At 38.6% G+C, this 17,699-nt stretch overlaps 1 protein-coding gene across 1 annotated transcript in view; it reads left to right on the top strand.

Moving 5' to 3' along the window:
* Positions 1–1,369: 1,369 nt before the first annotated feature.
* The window catches only part of LOC125071883 (TWiK family of potassium channels protein 7-like), a 57,799-nt gene continuing 41,469 nt past the window's right edge, over positions 1,370–17,699 (top strand). The window contains exon 1 of the mRNA XM_047682302.1: positions 1,370–1,490. The gene's annotated coding sequence lies outside the window, so the exon portion shown is untranslated. The remainder of the gene's footprint in view (positions 1,491–17,699) is intronic.

Genomic DNA, 17,699 nt, shown 5'->3' with positions numbered 1-17,699 from the left:
AATTTGTGATACATGTTTTATCGTTGTTAAAAAAATGAATCTTAACGAACTAACTTTGATAAGACTAGATACTCAAATAATTTTGAATATATACTGCTAACTTATATATTTGAATGATATGATAATAAAAAGAATCAATAAAATATGTATAAGTAAATGTAATACTAATGGTAAGGAAACGAGTCAATAGTAACGACTATTGAGTACTTCTAATATCTGTCGAACAAAATCAATCAAAATCAAAATATACATTATTTAACTAGGCTTTTACAAGTACTAAGTCATTTAGCAAACTATTTAAAGTAAAGCTACCACCGGTTCCGAATGTAGATTCTACCGAGAAGAACCGGCAAGAAACTCGGTAGTTACTCTTTTTCATCATCTAAAAATACAGTAATGTTAGTTAAATACAATTGTATACGTATGTTGTGTCTCCTGTCTGGAAGTCAACAAGCATTAACTCCACGCTTTTTTATCATCTACATAATCTTGTATCGAATAATATGCCTTCTTTACCAATGTATTTTTTACAAATGATATGAATCTATGAAACGGCAAAGTTAGAAACAATTTGTTACTCAGTAAAGTTTCAATTTAGGTCCTATTTTGAAGGTTTAAGCTTTTTGTTTTCTCAGCTGTGTAAAATTTTACAATAAAACCTTTTTGAATCTAATAAATAAATATATTAACTTTTGTTTTATTATGGGTTCCAAATAAAACAAATATTTATTAGAAACTCTAATGAGGTTTTAGTTATGATTAAAACGTTGTCTGCAGAGATTCCTCTGGACGTCTTCGAAATGCCTTTCAGCTTCACGTTTGGTTCCATCGCACACTAGTAAAATTTACAGTAAGTAATGTATATTGTTATCTTATAATTTACAAAACATTGGTATTAATATTCTAAAAATAGTGATTAAGCAGCTGAGCTCCGAAGCTCACACGGCGAGCACTTAGTGAGGCTCGCATTAATCACGTGCCCATCTATGGTAGCGCGCAAGGTCAACCGCCGGCGCACTTCATTTCGATGAGAGGATGACTAATCTGATTGATGTGTAATTTATTATGATAGTACAAAGAAATGCTTTTCCTATAGTCGTACGGCGAGCGGAGCGTGCGCGCGCAGCCTCAGCGCCGCGTACAGTGCGCCGCACGGCCCGCGTCCGCGGCGGCCGCGCGTCGGAGCAGCAGTCTCGCCTCGACGCCGGCCGCAGGCACGCAACATGCGCCCGACTAAACTTTTGGAATACGACTCTTGTACAAAAGTGAACTGTGTTCGAAGTGCTCATGTAGAACAAGTTGTTGATACATGAATAGGCTTACGCAAAAAATGGTTATTTGTTTCGTATAGAATTGAGAACTTTTATATCATAAGACGAGATGTTTTAGGAAATAATAACTTGAAACATTTATTTCTGTGAAAGTACCTAAGAGTGATAATTAGGAGACGGAGAAAGTCTCGTGTTGCCTGCGCTGCGACTGACGTTTCTGTAAGTTTCAATTTTAATAGTTTAATAAAATATATTGAAGCTTAACTCAGCACTAAGAATCGAAATTGTTTTTTTTATTAAAGAACTACGACGCTGATTCTATTAAAAAAATCTAATTAATGTATATAATTTTAATTTGTAAGATAATCTCATCTAAACGTCGTTTCTCGTAAAAATTAATCTCTAATCGTTTCAAATAAAATTAATTAAATACCAATCGCTCGGGCCGTTAATGGTATAGTTTAATGTAACGTGGAAACTGCATGTCTATTGCCCATATATAAGAAACAATTTATACGATATCTATTAGAGAATAATGTGAAGTGAGAAAGTCGGGTTACCACTGAGACGACGGCTTGTCGACGGAGATGTCGGTTTTTTTTTTTTTTTTTTTTTTTTTTTTTTTTTTTTTTTTTTTTTTTTTTTTTTTTTTTTTATGTCATAAGGTGGCAAACGAGCAGGAGGCTCACCTGATGGAAAGTGACTACCACCGCCCATGGACATCTGCAACACCGGGGGGCTTGCAGGTGCGTTGCCGGCCTTTCAGGAAAGAGTACGCTCTTTTCTTGAAGGTTCCCAAGTCGTATCGGTTCGGAAAAACCGCCGGCGAAAGCTGGTTCCACAGAGTGGTTGTGCGAGGCAGAAAATGTCTTAAAAATCGCGCTGTTGTGGATTTTCGGACATCTAGGTGGTGCGGGTGATATTTGGAATTTTGACGAGATGTCCGAAGGTGAAATTCAGCAGCCGGGATTAATTCGAACAATTCCTCGGAACATTCCCCGTGATAAATTCTGTAGAAGATGCAGAGCGATCCAACATCTCTACGCAAAGCCAAAGGATCAAGCAGATCGGAAAGGGCTTGATCGTCGATAATTCGAGCCGCTCTACGTTGGATACGGTCAAATGGAAGGAGCTGGTACTGGGGAGCACCCGCCCAGAGGTGAGAGCAGTATTCCATGTGAGGCCGAATTTGCGCCTTGTATAGTCTTAGACGATGGGCCGACGTGAAATACTGTCTTGCCTTGCTGAGCACACCAAGCTTTTTTGATGCCAATTTGGCTTTGCCTTCCAATTGACCGCGGAACTGAACGAGACTCGAAACATCAACGCCAAGTATTCCGATACTAGCTGTAGCGGCTAACGGAATGTTCTCGAATCGTGGAGATACGACAAATGGTGTTTTTTTAGCGGTTAACGCGCAAACTTGCGTCTTTTTGGGGTTGAAGTGAACTAAGTTTAGCCGACCCCAGTTCGAGACTTTGTTTAACGAAGACTCGATTTCAGATACAAGTTTGTTCCGGTTTTCTTCGACGTTTTCCCGAGAAATATTAGCACGGCCGGTGTATGAGGTGTCTACGGTGCTGTCGTCTGCATAGCAATGAATGTTACTGATTTGCAACAAGTCATTGATATGCAGAAGAAACAGAGTGGGTGATAGAACGCAGCCTTGTGGAACACCAGCATTGACGAATTTTAAGTCAGAGCATGCACCGTCGACAACGACCTTGATGCTCCGATCTGCCAAAAAACTGGTAATCCAATTGCATAATTTTCCGGGAAGCCCATAGGAAGGAAGCTTCGAAAGAAGCGCTTTGTGCCACACGCGATCGAAGGCCTTCGCTATGTCCAGACTGGCTGCTAATGCCTCCCCTTTGCTCTCAACTGCTTCCGCCCATCTATGAGTAAGGTAAACTAGAAGATCACCGGCTGAGCGACCCCGACGGAAACCGTACTGGCGGTCGCTAATCAGCTGGTACTCCTCTAGGTACCGCAGGAGCTGGCAGTTTATAATGGACTCTATTACCTTGGAGAACAAGGAGGTGATGGCTATAGGCCTATAATTGGACGGGTCTGAGCGGTTGCCCTTTTTAGGGATCGGATGCACCAAAGCAGTCTTCCAGGAGTTCGGGACGACGCCGAATGCATAGGATTGCCGGAAAAGACGCGTTAAGACCGGCGCCAACTCGGGAGCACAAGTCCGTAGCACGATTGGAGGGATGCCATCGGGTCCACTCGACTTATGAATATCCAAGGAAAGAAGTGCTTTACGAACTGCACTTTGCCGGAATTTAACCTCCGGCATCGTGGTATCACACCGCGGGATTGTTGGTGGTGACTTTCCTCGGTCATCCAGAGTCGAGTTCGCTGCGAAGAGAGAGCCTAAAAGATCAGCCTTCTCCTTCGCTGTATGGGCCAATGACTCACCGTCCTTGTGCAGAGATGGTAAGGAAGGCTGACAGAAATTCCCTAAGACAGCCTTGGCGAGAGACCAGAACGCACGTGTTCCTGAAGGGAGGCGCACCAGTCTCTCGCCAATTCTGCCAATGTACTCCGTCTTCGCCTTAGCAATCACGTTTTTGAAGGACCTAGAGGCAGAGTTATATTCCTTTCTGATTGCGCTGGTATTTACATCACGAGACGCTGATGCGTTAGCCCAGTCTTGGTAGCGTTCCCATTTTCTGCGTGAAGCCGTTTTGCAGAAACGACCAAACCAGGGCTGGGACTTGCCACCGATGGGGACCGCAGAATACGGAATGAATAGTTCCATACCCTGAAGTACCACATCGGCAACAGAGTCAGCAACAACACTCGGATCATCCGGCGAGAAACAAACCTGCCCCCATGGGTAGGATGCAAAGAAGGACCGCATCCCATCCCAATCTGCTGACCTGTAGTGCCACACTCGGCGGCAGCCCACGAAACGAGGTCGTGAGTAACGCGCAACCGGCACTGTACTTCGGACGAGACAGTGGTCCGACGAGCCCAGAGGGGGTTCGACGATAACCTGGTAGCCATCCGGATGGGAAGTCAGCAGAAGGTCCAACAGGGAAGGTGTATGATCCTCCACGTCTGGTATTCGCGTTGGCGAGGGGACTAGTTGTGTCAAATCATATGCTAAAGCGAAGTCGAGAACAGATCTACCCGCATGATCGGTAGTGCGCGATCCAAGCCATTCGGCATGGTGGGCATTAAAATCGCCAAGAATAACGATCTCTGCGGATGGGATCTGCTGCAGTACGGAATCTGTAGCCATTTGGACGTGCTCAACCAGTCGGTCGGTTTCGGCATTACCGCTATGGGACCTATAAAGGCAAGCGTAGATTCGCGGATGGTCGTCACAATCTACACGCAGCCAGATAATTGATAGGTCCTGTCCTTCAAGGCTGCCGAGGCGTCGAGAGCAGATATCATCTCTGACGTAAACGCACACCCCAGCTCGTGGTACAAAGGAATGTTCCAATTTATACCCGGGGTAGGAAAGAAAAGTCGTATCGGCAGGAGAAGATATCTGAGTCTCGGTAAGAAAGAGCAAGGCCGGCTTCGCCGTCTCAAGGTGAAAGTGGACGGCGTTCAAGTTCGAGTTGAGTCCCCTTATGTTGCAGAAGTCCACAGTGAGGGTGGTAGGGGTTGCCTTATGATGCCTGCTCCGCTTGCCCCGAACAGTGGCGAGCGCAAAATTGCCCCCCCCAGAATTCGGAGGGCAGCCTGGGCATCCCTGCTCAGGTGGTGTATGTCCTGAGCATGGATGCCCAGAGAGGGATTCTCCACCGCAGTCGCTGATGGTACCCTCCTGGGGTAATGTAACCAAATTATATTATATTATTAATTATATTATAAATATGACGAATTTCTAAATCAGTAAATTTCCGAATTGCTTACTCTCTGAAGCATCACTCAACATTAGGACATTATGCTTCAAAGCCACTTAAAAGGTATACATGAGTTGTGTTGAAAGGCAGGAAATGACATTTTGCAAACTTGTTATAAGTTGTAAAATGTACTACGAGTGAGAATTTTTATGAAAGTTGAATATACTTGAAAGATAAGTTTCAAGCGAGCGGTGAGGCGAGCGGTGAGGCGAGCGGTCAGGCGGTTAGGTGGCGGGCGATCGGCGGGCGGACGGGTGGGCAATAAATAAGTTATCAAGCCGTAATGGAGTGCGACAGGTAGGTCAGCTATCGCCGGCCTACGGAGAATCGCTTCGCTTTATTAGGGTCCGATCTCTTACCGGTCCGGTTCGTTCGATTCGAGTTGTATTGCTTCTTCATGTCAGCACTTCGAGATATCGGGAACATCCTTGTCGTAAAGTTGACTATCTTATCCGACGATTTCTCCGAATATATCACTAGTATATTTGTATTAATTTAATTTTAAGCCTCAATTAAAGTAAGTTTGAAATAAATGTTAAAAAAATTGTCAGCGTCGGAAAAAAGACAAACCTTGGGAGAATGATGAAGGTGAATATTTATTTTTTTACGTATGCGAGTCAATTACTCGTAAGCTGTCATCGTTATTTTTCAAAAGATTCACTCGTAAGTACTTAATTACGTTTACATTTCATTATATACTCACATCACTGAAGCGATGCCACACTGCACCCTCTGGGCCTGGCCTGCTGGTCTACTTAAGATCACTTTTTGTAGTTTCGTTGATTTATTTTGGTAATGTTTTTCGATCTTAGACATCTATTTATGCCTACTTCCTTCGGAAGCTCTGTAGACTAAACACTTTGATTGTTACATATTCGTGTGCTAGAATGTTTATATATATCGCCTACGAAAAAAAAAACTGTCGAAAGCCGTCATCCAAAATGACTACCTCGTAGTTTCAAACTAAAACGTTTGAAAACACTCAATTATTTAAAACAAAAGCCCAAAGTAGTCGGTTTATGCATGGAGTTTGTTTTTCGTTTTTAGTATATTATTTTAAAGCATTTTTTTTACAAATTATATTTGTTTAATTATCCTTTACTAATTATGTTAACTGTAATAGTATCATTTCTAATAACATTTTTGAAAAATATACTTTTAGTTTGGGAGTATACAATGCGATGTCTGAATATGCTTCGAACGACTTACCCATACCCGTACCGATAGATGTTACGACATTCGGTCGCCCGTGTGCCCTCTAGTGGACGGTTGCAATGTTCGCTTGTTGCGAGTTACTTTACCTTTTTCAATTTAAACTTTATTACAGAGTTTAATAGTTGCTTAAAATAAAAACATGCATTGTTTCACGGTGCATTTAGTCGGCTTTCATTTAGTCGCCGGAGCCGAACAAACAAACAATAATGTGGGTCCGCAGTCCGCACACAATATACACAATCTAGCCGGTTGACTCTGTGTACGTGGATTCGTTATTGTAGGATGTTGGAAGTAATTCTAGTGAAATCTTTCTTTATACAGAGCTGAGAACAAATTTGTTTCGTATTGTAATGGAAGTGCGGAACGGGAACAGCGCCGTGTAAAGCGAGGCTATTCGGAAATCTCTATTGAGAATTTAATTTAACTCGGGGCCGGATTTGTTAGGTCAGGGCTTATACTTAAATTTGAGCTATTCTATGTACAAATACAATGAAAATGAAACGGAAGCAATTTATGAAATAGAAATAAAAATATATTTGTGCGTTCAAATAACATTCCGTTGTGCGTGTTATTACACGAACACCGTCCCTCGTCCAGTAATTGACTATACGCACATGCTAAGGAACCATTTAACTTTTTATGCTGTAAAATGTTAAATGACCACCTTCGAGACCTCGACTTTCGAAAAGGAGAAGGTTTTCAACTGATCTCCATTTAGTGCGGGTTGATGCAAAGAATTTCATGTGCTACTTGTGCGTTTAATCACAAATGTTCATGGCAAAGGGACCGCTCTGCACATTGTTAATTTTGTTAAATAAACCTATTTCCTTAGGAAATATTCTATTGTAAACATACACGAACACGAACAGACGTGTGACGAACTAAGCCGTTTTCGAGTAAGAGGTATTTATAAATCCTCGCGTAGTCGATGTGGTGCTACGAGGATGACGGTATGTGCGGTTCTGCTCGTCGATTGCCGATGGAACACTGAGTGAGTTTTAGCACATCACCAACCCGGGATGTGAGTTACGAGTTCAAATATTATCGTATCGCAACCGCAAGTCGGAGTTCGTTTTTACGAAATTAAACCATTTGTGTCATGCGCGTAATGTAAACTTCCATTTATAATGAACATCGTATTATTGTTCTATAATCCGATCTATAAAATGTAATCGTTGTTCATGGGATATCGGATTATCCTTTCGGCAAATTAAAACCGCGAAGGCTTTATTGACCGTGATATAATTGTATGAAACGTTTAATATTTTTAGGTAATTGTACTATAAATTAATTCAAAAGCGAAATATTTAGTTACGCTTTTACAGTGAAATAGGATTTCTGATGGGATCGTAGATTAAATAAAAACTTATTTAATTATAATAGTTTGTAGTATACTACGCTATGTTTATTAAATTTTGGACTTCGACTTATTACTCGTATATTTCATACTTTCATTACATCAAGCTACACACCTATCCCGACTTTGCATTAATGTCTACAAGTCTATTTCAAGCAATGAGTGATACTAACATACATAGTGATTCACAAATTGTAGTATCGAGGTGAGATTCACAAGTGCCGCACTATATGCCAGTAAGTATCGTGTGTACAGTAAGCTCGCCCGGCTCTCATTCAAATACCTTGAAATACATATCTCAAAACAAGTTGCAATATATAAACGGTATTCTTTTTCAGGCGTTATTTACTTTGATAAGGATTCATTGTGCAACAATTACATTATTTTTACTTAGGAGCTCCTCACGCTAGTGGCCATCGATTACAGAATATTGGCTATTTCTTACATCGTCAATGATCCGTTATCTTAGGGACTAAGTGGTTTTGTACTTTACCCTTATGCCTGTAGTACCGCTGGCTCACTCACTATTCAAACCAGAAATACGAAAAATCAAACTTAAAATATTCTTTATGCAAGTAGGCTTATAAAAGCACTGAAGTTCATGTTAAAGTGTTCAATTAAAGGTAAAGCAACCGCCGGTTCGGAAGGTAGTTTCTACCGAGAAAACTAAGTAGTTACTCTTTCCCATAATTTTATTTAAATAGTATATCAGTAAAGTACAATTCAATTTTCATATATCAGGATATAATGAAAATCAATAATTACTAAGTCCATGTCTTTTTATCTTTAATATAATCTTGTATGGAGTAATTTCCCTCACTTAACAATGTTTTTGTGACACGAGCTTTAAATTTTTTAATTCGCCAAGCTTAAAGTAATTGTAGAATCTTATTATAGAAACGAATACCGCGCCCCAGGAAGGATGTATTAACTTTGCGAAGTCGGAAACTACGTGTTATCAGTTTACCTTTCCTCCTCGTGTCTGTACAATGATAGTCAACGTTTCTTTCGAAAAGATTTATGTTATTGTGAATAGACATAATATGGTTGTATTCATGCAACTGTAAGTATACCTACTTTATTAAGGGAGTCTCTTAAGACAGCTCTTTTTTGGTCACACCAATACTAAGTATGCCTGTTTGACGGTAGAATACGTGATGAGTGGGTGGCGTCTACCCAGACGGAAGAGTTTTGTTAAGAAAATCAGTTTTTGATATTTATAATTGGTTTGGATTACGCTACGAAAATGAGCGAACAGCCAAATTCTCCTCTAAGCGTTTTGACGTAATAGCTTTGCGGAGAGTGTGAAACTTTGAAGTCAGATGTATGTCAGATGAATAGTAACAATCTAATATTGTTTTGCATAAAAATATGCTTAAATATATACCTCCTTATATTAAATTATCATACGCCTCGTTTATTCCACATCGACTGGTTACGTTCTCATACCAGCTAGAGATAGAGATCGCGACAGTGCCCGCATTGTAGTGGAACTAATGCTGATAATAAAGTATCTGGAGTCTGTAAGAGTGCGGGCTGCTGAAAGAACTTTTATATTTACACCTGTTCGTCTCACCGATGACACTTTCGTTACATTTGCCGACAGCTACCGTGTACAACGCTATGAAAATAATGCTTTCTCATAACTTCATGACGTCACGTTTATTTGAGCATAATCAATATTGTAACAGTTTGATCGTTTCGTTTATATAATACTAGTGACCCGCCCCGGCTTCGCACGGGTGCAATGCTGATACTAAATATACTACCGAATGTTACAACGTTCACAGTTTTTCAGTCATTAGATAATACAAACCGCCATATCCCTGCGTTTTTAATCTGCAATATCTTCGAAAATATTCATTTAAAATACATGCTGTAAATGGCCATATTGATCTATATTAAATGCACAATGTATTTAAGGTATTTAATTGGATAAGGATTAAAGCAGTATTGCTTTAAATCGCTTTCAAAATAAGCCATCATTTCTCGCAAAAAGTACAGAGTAAAAATGGTTATTGTGGGTTATCCCTAAGAAATAGATCCCATCAAAAACATAAATGTAAAAATGAGAGCCAAGTTAAATATTATAATATATACCTTGGTTGTTGTCTTCAACGACAAAAGAAGTGAGATCTAAATTTGTGCCAAGTTAAATAGTCCTTTCTGAAATTTTATTATAACTACATAAAATATCATTTCTTCTTATAACTTGGGGTAATATATTGTTGCCTAAGGTCTGACTTGGCTAGTTCTTATATGTTTATAAACACAAATTGTAGTTTGTGTTTAGAATAACAAATTATAACTCAGAACATCTAAGAAGAATGGAGGACAGCTCAGTATTGCTCAGTTAGTATTAACGTACATTAAGAGCTGCGATGGTCCAGTCACTAGAAAACATGAATCTTAACCAGATATTGCAAGTTCATATCCAGACAAGTACCATTGAATATTTGCGTGCTTAATTTGTGTTTATAATTCATTTGTAACAGGCTTAGAACTTACGAAGGCTTTAATATAATTTGTATATGAGAACTAAAGCAAGTCAGACTATAGGCAACAATATATTACCCCAAGTTATAAGAAGAAATTATATTTTATGTAGTTATAATAAAATTTCAGAAAGGACTATTTAACTTGGCACAAATTTAGATCTCACTTCTTTTGTCGTTGAAGACAACAACCAAGGTATATATTATAATATTTAACTTGGCTCTCATTTTTACATTTATGTTTTTGATGGGATATCACTACTTTTTGTATATAAATTATTAGTAGGTACTTATTAATAACAAAATTAATACCAAATGGTTTTTGTTAAGCTATTCTATTTTCTTATGTTTACGGGGTATAATTGTCTTTTTATTGATACGTTCTTATTTTTCTTGTAGGTACCTCTGAAATATTCGAGTGAATTGCCCATTCAGTGTCCGGATATTTTTTACGCGTTTTCTGTTTATAGTTAATTTGCCCAAGTAGGGGTGGTATAATTTGCGCAGACGGTTGTACTCTACAATAGAGCTCTCTTGTGTCTTGATTTGACTTGGACCTAAATTGATAAGATGTACTCCATCTAAGTTTTTAACTCTAGAGAGGCCATCGTAAGCCTGCTCTTTACTTAAATTATATTTAAATTGAATTGTTATTTTACGTGCGCTATTGCTGTTGTCGACGTCCTCAATGTACTTTCTCTATTTTTCCATTGGACCCATTCACCAGTCCTTTGCTGACATCAGCATGCTTACTCGATACTGTTCTTGAAAGCAATAAAGATCCCCGTTTGTAGCGCTAGAGTACAAACATAAAACATTCCTGTTACGATATACATACTCTACTACAGTCTCACGAAACCTATTTTAATGTTGTATACTAGTATACTCAAACAAAAAATATGCAGTCGAATAGACTAGGCAGCTTCCATCGGAAGGCATTGAAATAATTCTTATGAGCGCGGTTGCCACTCGCTGAGACACGTCCGCGTTAAGGTTTAATCGCAACGCTTCTATCCCGCTGCTTCGGCATCACGTCGCGCGCCGTGTACCGAAATACCTATTATTATTATTTTTTAAAGTATATATATAGATTTTGCACCATTGATGTGCGCTAAATGCTAGTTAATAACGTAATAAATACCAAAGTCGGCTATACTAATAAGTAATAAAACGGAAATATTTGGATTTAAAAAACTTAAGGGTGGTATTCAACTTGTTATATATTCACGTGAAGACCCTAAAATCCACATTAAGACTGGCTGTCATAAGTTTTGATTGCTGGTTCTTACATCATTTTTTTATTACAGTTATTACAGGAACTAAGTATATAAGTGTTCCTATAGACCCAATAAAATGAAAAATTATAATAAAATGATAAAAAATTTCCAGTTTCAGATTTTTTCCTTTATATTGGCCTAATTATCTACCTGCATGCCAAATTTCAACTTTCTAGGTCACCTGGAAGTAGGTTATAGTTTTGATCTATAGGTCAGTCAGTGATAAAAATGACGATTTTTAGACGTTAATATCTAAATAACGATTTGAGATGCGTTTATGAAATTTGGAACACATATGTATCTCGCGAGTCTCAATATATGAGCCAAATTTGACACATTTATGTCAAATAGTTTTTGAGTTATGAGGAGGTCAAAAGAGGCTCCAAATGGTTCGTGTAATATTACACACGGTGCTGCACGCCAGTTCTGCTATACTAGAACTTGGCTGACACGCTACCGCGTGTCTAGATATATACAAAACTGTAGTACATTATTTTGATCTATCTCGTAGGGTTCAGCCAGCAATTGCAATGTAAGCGCAAAAAAAATGTGTTTATTTACGACATCATTTTAGAAACTTCTAAAATTGTCAGTGTTTTTCTGCTACATTGTGCATGTATTATGCATATAAACCTTCCTCTTAAATCAAACTATCTATTAAAAAAATTGCGCATCAAAATCCATTGAGTCATTTTAAAGATTTAAGCATACACAGGAACAGATAGCGGTAAGCGACTTTGTTTTATGTTGTGTTATCAGAAGAGTACTGAGAACGGCCGGCTAAGAGATTACATTCGCTGAGTTTCTTCCGCCGGTTATCCTTAGGTCCGAGGTGATAATTTCCGATTTTTATAGTTTATCAACAATCAAATGTAACACATATTAAATACAGATTTTTGACTTTGACAGATAAGTTATTCTGATTCTATGAGTCTATGAGTCCTTCGCCGGGCTCGTAGTCTGTAGTCTGCAGTGAGGGGATGCGGTCGGTGCTGTCATGAGCGATGAGGCCCGACCTACGTAACTCACGTGAATTTATCGCTACGAGGATAAAGGTATCCGTCGAATACCTCAGGGGCCATCATTACTGCCATAACCATAACCATTCGTTACGGTAGGTCTCGGCCTCGCCTTGTTCGTTATCGCTCATATTTTCGTCTTAGCTTCTGTCACTCCATCGTGTTTATTTCGTCATTTAAATTTAAAAGGACGGTCGTAAGATTAGCGGACAGAAAATAAATCGAATTCATACAGCAAACAGACCGTTGACTGCTTTATTCGCCGATAAAAATCGTTTCCTAAATGACTTTCAGTCGAAGGTTCTCGTCGGACTCTCTGCCCCTCGAATTTTATTTGAAGAAAATTAAGTCAATGCAAATCAATTTGAGTAGATGTACAAAAGAAGTCTGGCGTATTCAATAAGCCAAAACCTTTTGAAAGGGATGCTCTTTTAAGGTATTTGTGGTAGCAATTTATATAGAATTCAGACGACACTTGGTGAAGTAATATATATCATGTTATTTATGAGTTCATTACACATTAGTACGGGATCGGTGATAGCTTTATCTAGTAATAAAAACCAGAACTCTGTGTATTAACATAATTGGCTTAGCGTCCACTTGATGGTGGTATACATAGTATTGCATAAAAAATATTCACATCATCATCCTCCTGCCCTTATCCTAATTTACTTGGGGTCGGCGCAGCATGTATTCTTCTTCCATACTTCCCTATCTGCAGTCATCTCACAAGTAACGTTCTTTCCAGCTATATCAACTTTTACACAATCCATCCATCTTTTCATTGGTAGTCCCCTTCATATATATCTATCCACGTTCACGCTCAAGACCTTCTTTACAATATGTTCCTCATTCCTCGGCATATCATGCCCATACCATGATAGCCGCCTTCCACATAACTTCTCGGCTATCGGTGCCACTTTCAAACTTCCTCTTATGTACTCATTATTTACTCTATCAATTCGCACACACATTCTTCTCAACATTCTCATCTCCGCTAATGCAGTTGTCTTTCATTAATCCCTTTTGTGGCATAACACTCTGATCCATATAGGACAGCAGGTCTGACCATGGTCTTATAAATCTTTCCCTTAAGTTTAAGGGGAAAACGGGGGTCACAAGTTGTTCCCGTAACCTTCCGCCATTTCATCCACCCTATGTTAATCCTGCGCTTCACTGTTCGATCTATATCGCCATCGCCTTGAATGAGTGAACCGTGATACAATATTCACAATGTTGAATATATTTATTCAAAAAGTACACAATTATTTATAAGCTAAAATTAGCGCGGGGCATATTCTGCTTACATTGTTATAACTTTACCTTAACATTTGTTACACGTTTATTGCGGTTTTATGATTGGAATCAAATGGGAAATTAGATTAGAACAGAGTGGGTTGGTCGAATCGAAAGCAGACTAAGATTTTCTTATTAATATTAAAATGATCCTCATTTTCTTATCCATTTCCATTTCTTTTTTATTTGGTAACAGTTGAGGAGTAAACTTTAATTATGGCGACACGAGGCCTAACTATAAATAAAGACATTCGTGTATACTCGTAGCGCCCGAATTCCGCGTGGACACTAAACTAGATGCAATTAATTCGGTGTAATTACGCGCGCCGAGCGCCGGTACGCCGCCGTCAACAACAATCACGCACTCGTTCACTCCACATTCCCCTCCGTCCCTCTGTCGGCAAACAAGTGCCACCTTTGTATGCTGACGCCGCTAGTTTAAACAATGTCGAGTGAATCTCGCCGCCTGTTTGTCTATCGACACTAGCCTTGTTTACCTTAATAAGCCTGGAGCTCGTCAAGTGCTCTCTATTTCCTTCTGTTTAAATACTTTACAAACTATTTACATTAAGAAGACTTTCAGTTACAGCAAAGTTCTCTGAACGTAGACAAATTATACTTCAAATATTTACTGAGCGCAGAACTTTGTATATTCATTACTTTGCATAATCTGATATCGTGCAAAGACTAATCCAATAGAAACGACAGGAAATGTCAGGTATTTTCGGTTAGAGTAAGTTTGATTCCTTAAATACTGAATCTTACAGAATGTGTTTGGCACTTTTATAACCTGTTAATGTTCCACGGCTGCTCAAAAGCAAAGGTTGGTAAAGATTCGTCAGAGCGAAACACGTCACGGTCGAGCACGAAATTATTTATATATAAAAAGTAAGCTCATGAAAACTCGTGCTTGCCCGGACTCGAACCCGCAATCTTCGGTTAAGATTCACAAGTTCTATTCGTTGAGCTAACTCTCAAATTAATATTTGAAGCTACCGGGTCCGATTCTACGCACAGGGCAAATAATTTACCCTGTGCCTATCTGATTAGTACAATTTATTTAAATAACAGAACTCGCTTTTGTCAACCTATCTCTGCGCTGCTAAATATACTCAAAGATTTTTTCTACAACGCTATTCTTCTCTTACCGTCGTAACCCTATGGTTTAAATATACATATACTTGTTTTGATTTATTCAAGAAAAACAAATGAAATTAATTTGTTTGTTACTTAAATATAAATATTCAAGTTAGAATTATTTTTCTTCTATTTTTGTGGCATAAAATAACTTTTTTAGTATAAATATCACAATGATGCAATGTTGCGTATTCTAAGTGATGTTTAAATTTTATTCTTTAAATTCTATTTCTATTTTCATGTAATATTTTACAGTTATCTTAGGAAATGCAGTCCAACTGTCCACTGAATCCTGTCCTGAAACTTTATTCTTAATATCGTAATGTCAGTGTTGTGAAAAATATATACGTATAATATAAAAGTAATATAAGTAAATATGTAAGTATTATCGGAAACCACCACTGTAGATACACACAACGCCCTTAATGACTGAGTCGCCATGCATTTACCGGGCCATAGATGTGCCCTCGTTATTATGTTGACGTCATTACCGTCGAAGCGTTTCCGTCGCGAGAGCCTTTCTTTGTGACCACTCCCCCCCCCACGACCCTTCCTGGATCTGCCTCCTCGCACTGATTGATAACCGCCTCGTCACACCCTCGATGCCGAGTCAATATCTATTAGAATTTATTAGCGAGTGCCGGAGAGGAAAATCGCCGTATCGTTTTTTGTGTGAAGCAAAAATTTTCTCTCATACCCCAACATATTGCGAAGGAGGCCCAGCGACTAAACGGGGATCGTGTCAATCAAGAATTTCGTGGAATGCCGTAGTCGCGGCGAGAATTCACGGGTGCGATGTCAATCACTTCAATATCGAAAATATTTTAGTATTATTCCATATTATGTTGATCTTTGAGAATACTAATTGCCCATAATATGTTTTAACTTCTCATTTGGAAAGTTATTTTAACGTATTGAATAATATAGATTTAAAGAAGTACAAACCAAAAGACCAAAACCAAACAACGCCGAAAAATGAGTATGGCTTGTTAATTTTCGACATCAAAATATACGTTATTCGAGCCCCGCCATTTCGTTAGCCCGCTTACGAGCACGTTTCGGTTGTCATATTACAGAATGAATTAAATATGAAGTTCCGGTGATTAAGAAAAGAGGAGGCAAGAAAATCAGAAGATCCTTTTCTTAAGTGTCAAATTAAATGTATTACATTATATCCAAATTAAACTGCTAAAATTCTTGTAATTTTGTTTTTATATGTCTCATAATAATATGGAATAGTAATAAAAAAACCATTTTATGAGGCAAACTTGTAAAACGGCCGATTTATGAGGATCTCTGTTAAGGTTACAAATTTAAAGGCATAGAGCTTATTATTAATGATAAAATTAAAATATTTTCGGACAATGTTGACAGATTGGACATTTTAAATTCTCATATAGCTTATACCATCTTAAAACATTGCCTTTTTGTTCCAAAATTAATGTACATTCTAAGCGGGAGCCCAATCTGGAAATATCCTAGTCTTAATCGGGATGTTAAAATAATTAATATACGCGATTAAATCCGTTAAAAACTAGTTTTATTTCAATATCCTAGTCTTACCAATCAAATCAATGCCATCCTTAAAAAAACTTTAGAAAAAAAAAACTAAATTTATCTCTTGATGAGTATTCTTGGACTCAAGCTACACTTCCCATTACATTTGGTGGTGTCGGCATGAGGAAAATTTCAAGTGTTGCCCTTCCGGCCTTTCTTTCTTCTGTACTGTAAGCATTTTAGGCCTTTGTTCACAAATTTTAAAAGTGCCCTAATGATGATATCCCCAAGGAAGTTACAAAACGAAAACTTTGGGATTCGCCATTGGTTCACGTTACACTACACAGTTTGTCACAAAATTTAACAAGTGCCCAAAACCGTGACAGGCTTCTATCGTTATCAACTAAAGAGTCAAGTCACTGGTTGAATTCATTACCCTCTAAAAATCTTGGGACAATTTTAGATAATGAATGTTTCCGCATATCAATTAGTCTCCGACTGGGAACACCGATGTGCTCTGAGCTCAGATGCCCTGTGTGAAGGAGGTGGACTCTTTCGGTTTACATGGTCTCTCTTGTCCAAGGAGTTGAGGCAGGCTTTTCCGCCACGGGTTTCTGAATCATCGACGTTCCTGCTTTTACTGAGCCTTGTGGAGTTTGTCGTAATTGATTTGATGGTAAAGAACCCGATGAATTAAAATTGGTTCCCTGGGAACGAGGACGGGCCCTTGCATGGGACGCTACATGCGTTGACACGTTAGCCCCGTCTCATATCCGAGAAACAATGTTAAGAGCCGGTGCAGCTGCGGAAAAACTTGAAGCAAAAAACATATTCGTATCTTATGTTAAATTACTTTTTTTTCCAATTTGCTTTCGAAACACTTGGCCCTTGGAGTAATGGTGAAAAAAACTTCATCAAAAGTATAACACCTTGCCTTATTGCCTCCACTGGTAACAGGAGGGCTGGTTTGTTTTTAGCCCAGAGGATCGGAATTGCGATTCAACGGGGAAATGCTGCTAGCATTCTTGCCACCATTCCACGCGGTCAAGATTTACACAGTAACTATTTTTAATTCATATTTGTATATATTTAAGCACTTAATGTTATTAATCCTTATGTTAACTCTTAAATAGTAAAAAGTAAATGTATAATTTTTTTTTCCTGCAAATGTCAAATGTGTCAAATGTGTATTACATAATGGGGAACCATCAGATCTTATTGACATTCCAAAATTTCTTGGTATCATTAAATTATAAGTTGCAATGG

The sequence above is a fragment of the Vanessa atalanta genome, chromosome 20 (genome assembly GCF_905147765.1).
Source record: "Vanessa atalanta chromosome 20, ilVanAtal1.2, whole genome shotgun sequence".
Taxonomy (NCBI): Eukaryota; Metazoa; Arthropoda; class Insecta; order Lepidoptera; family Nymphalidae; genus Vanessa; species Vanessa atalanta.
This window is presented reverse-complemented; position numbering and strand designations above follow the sequence as displayed.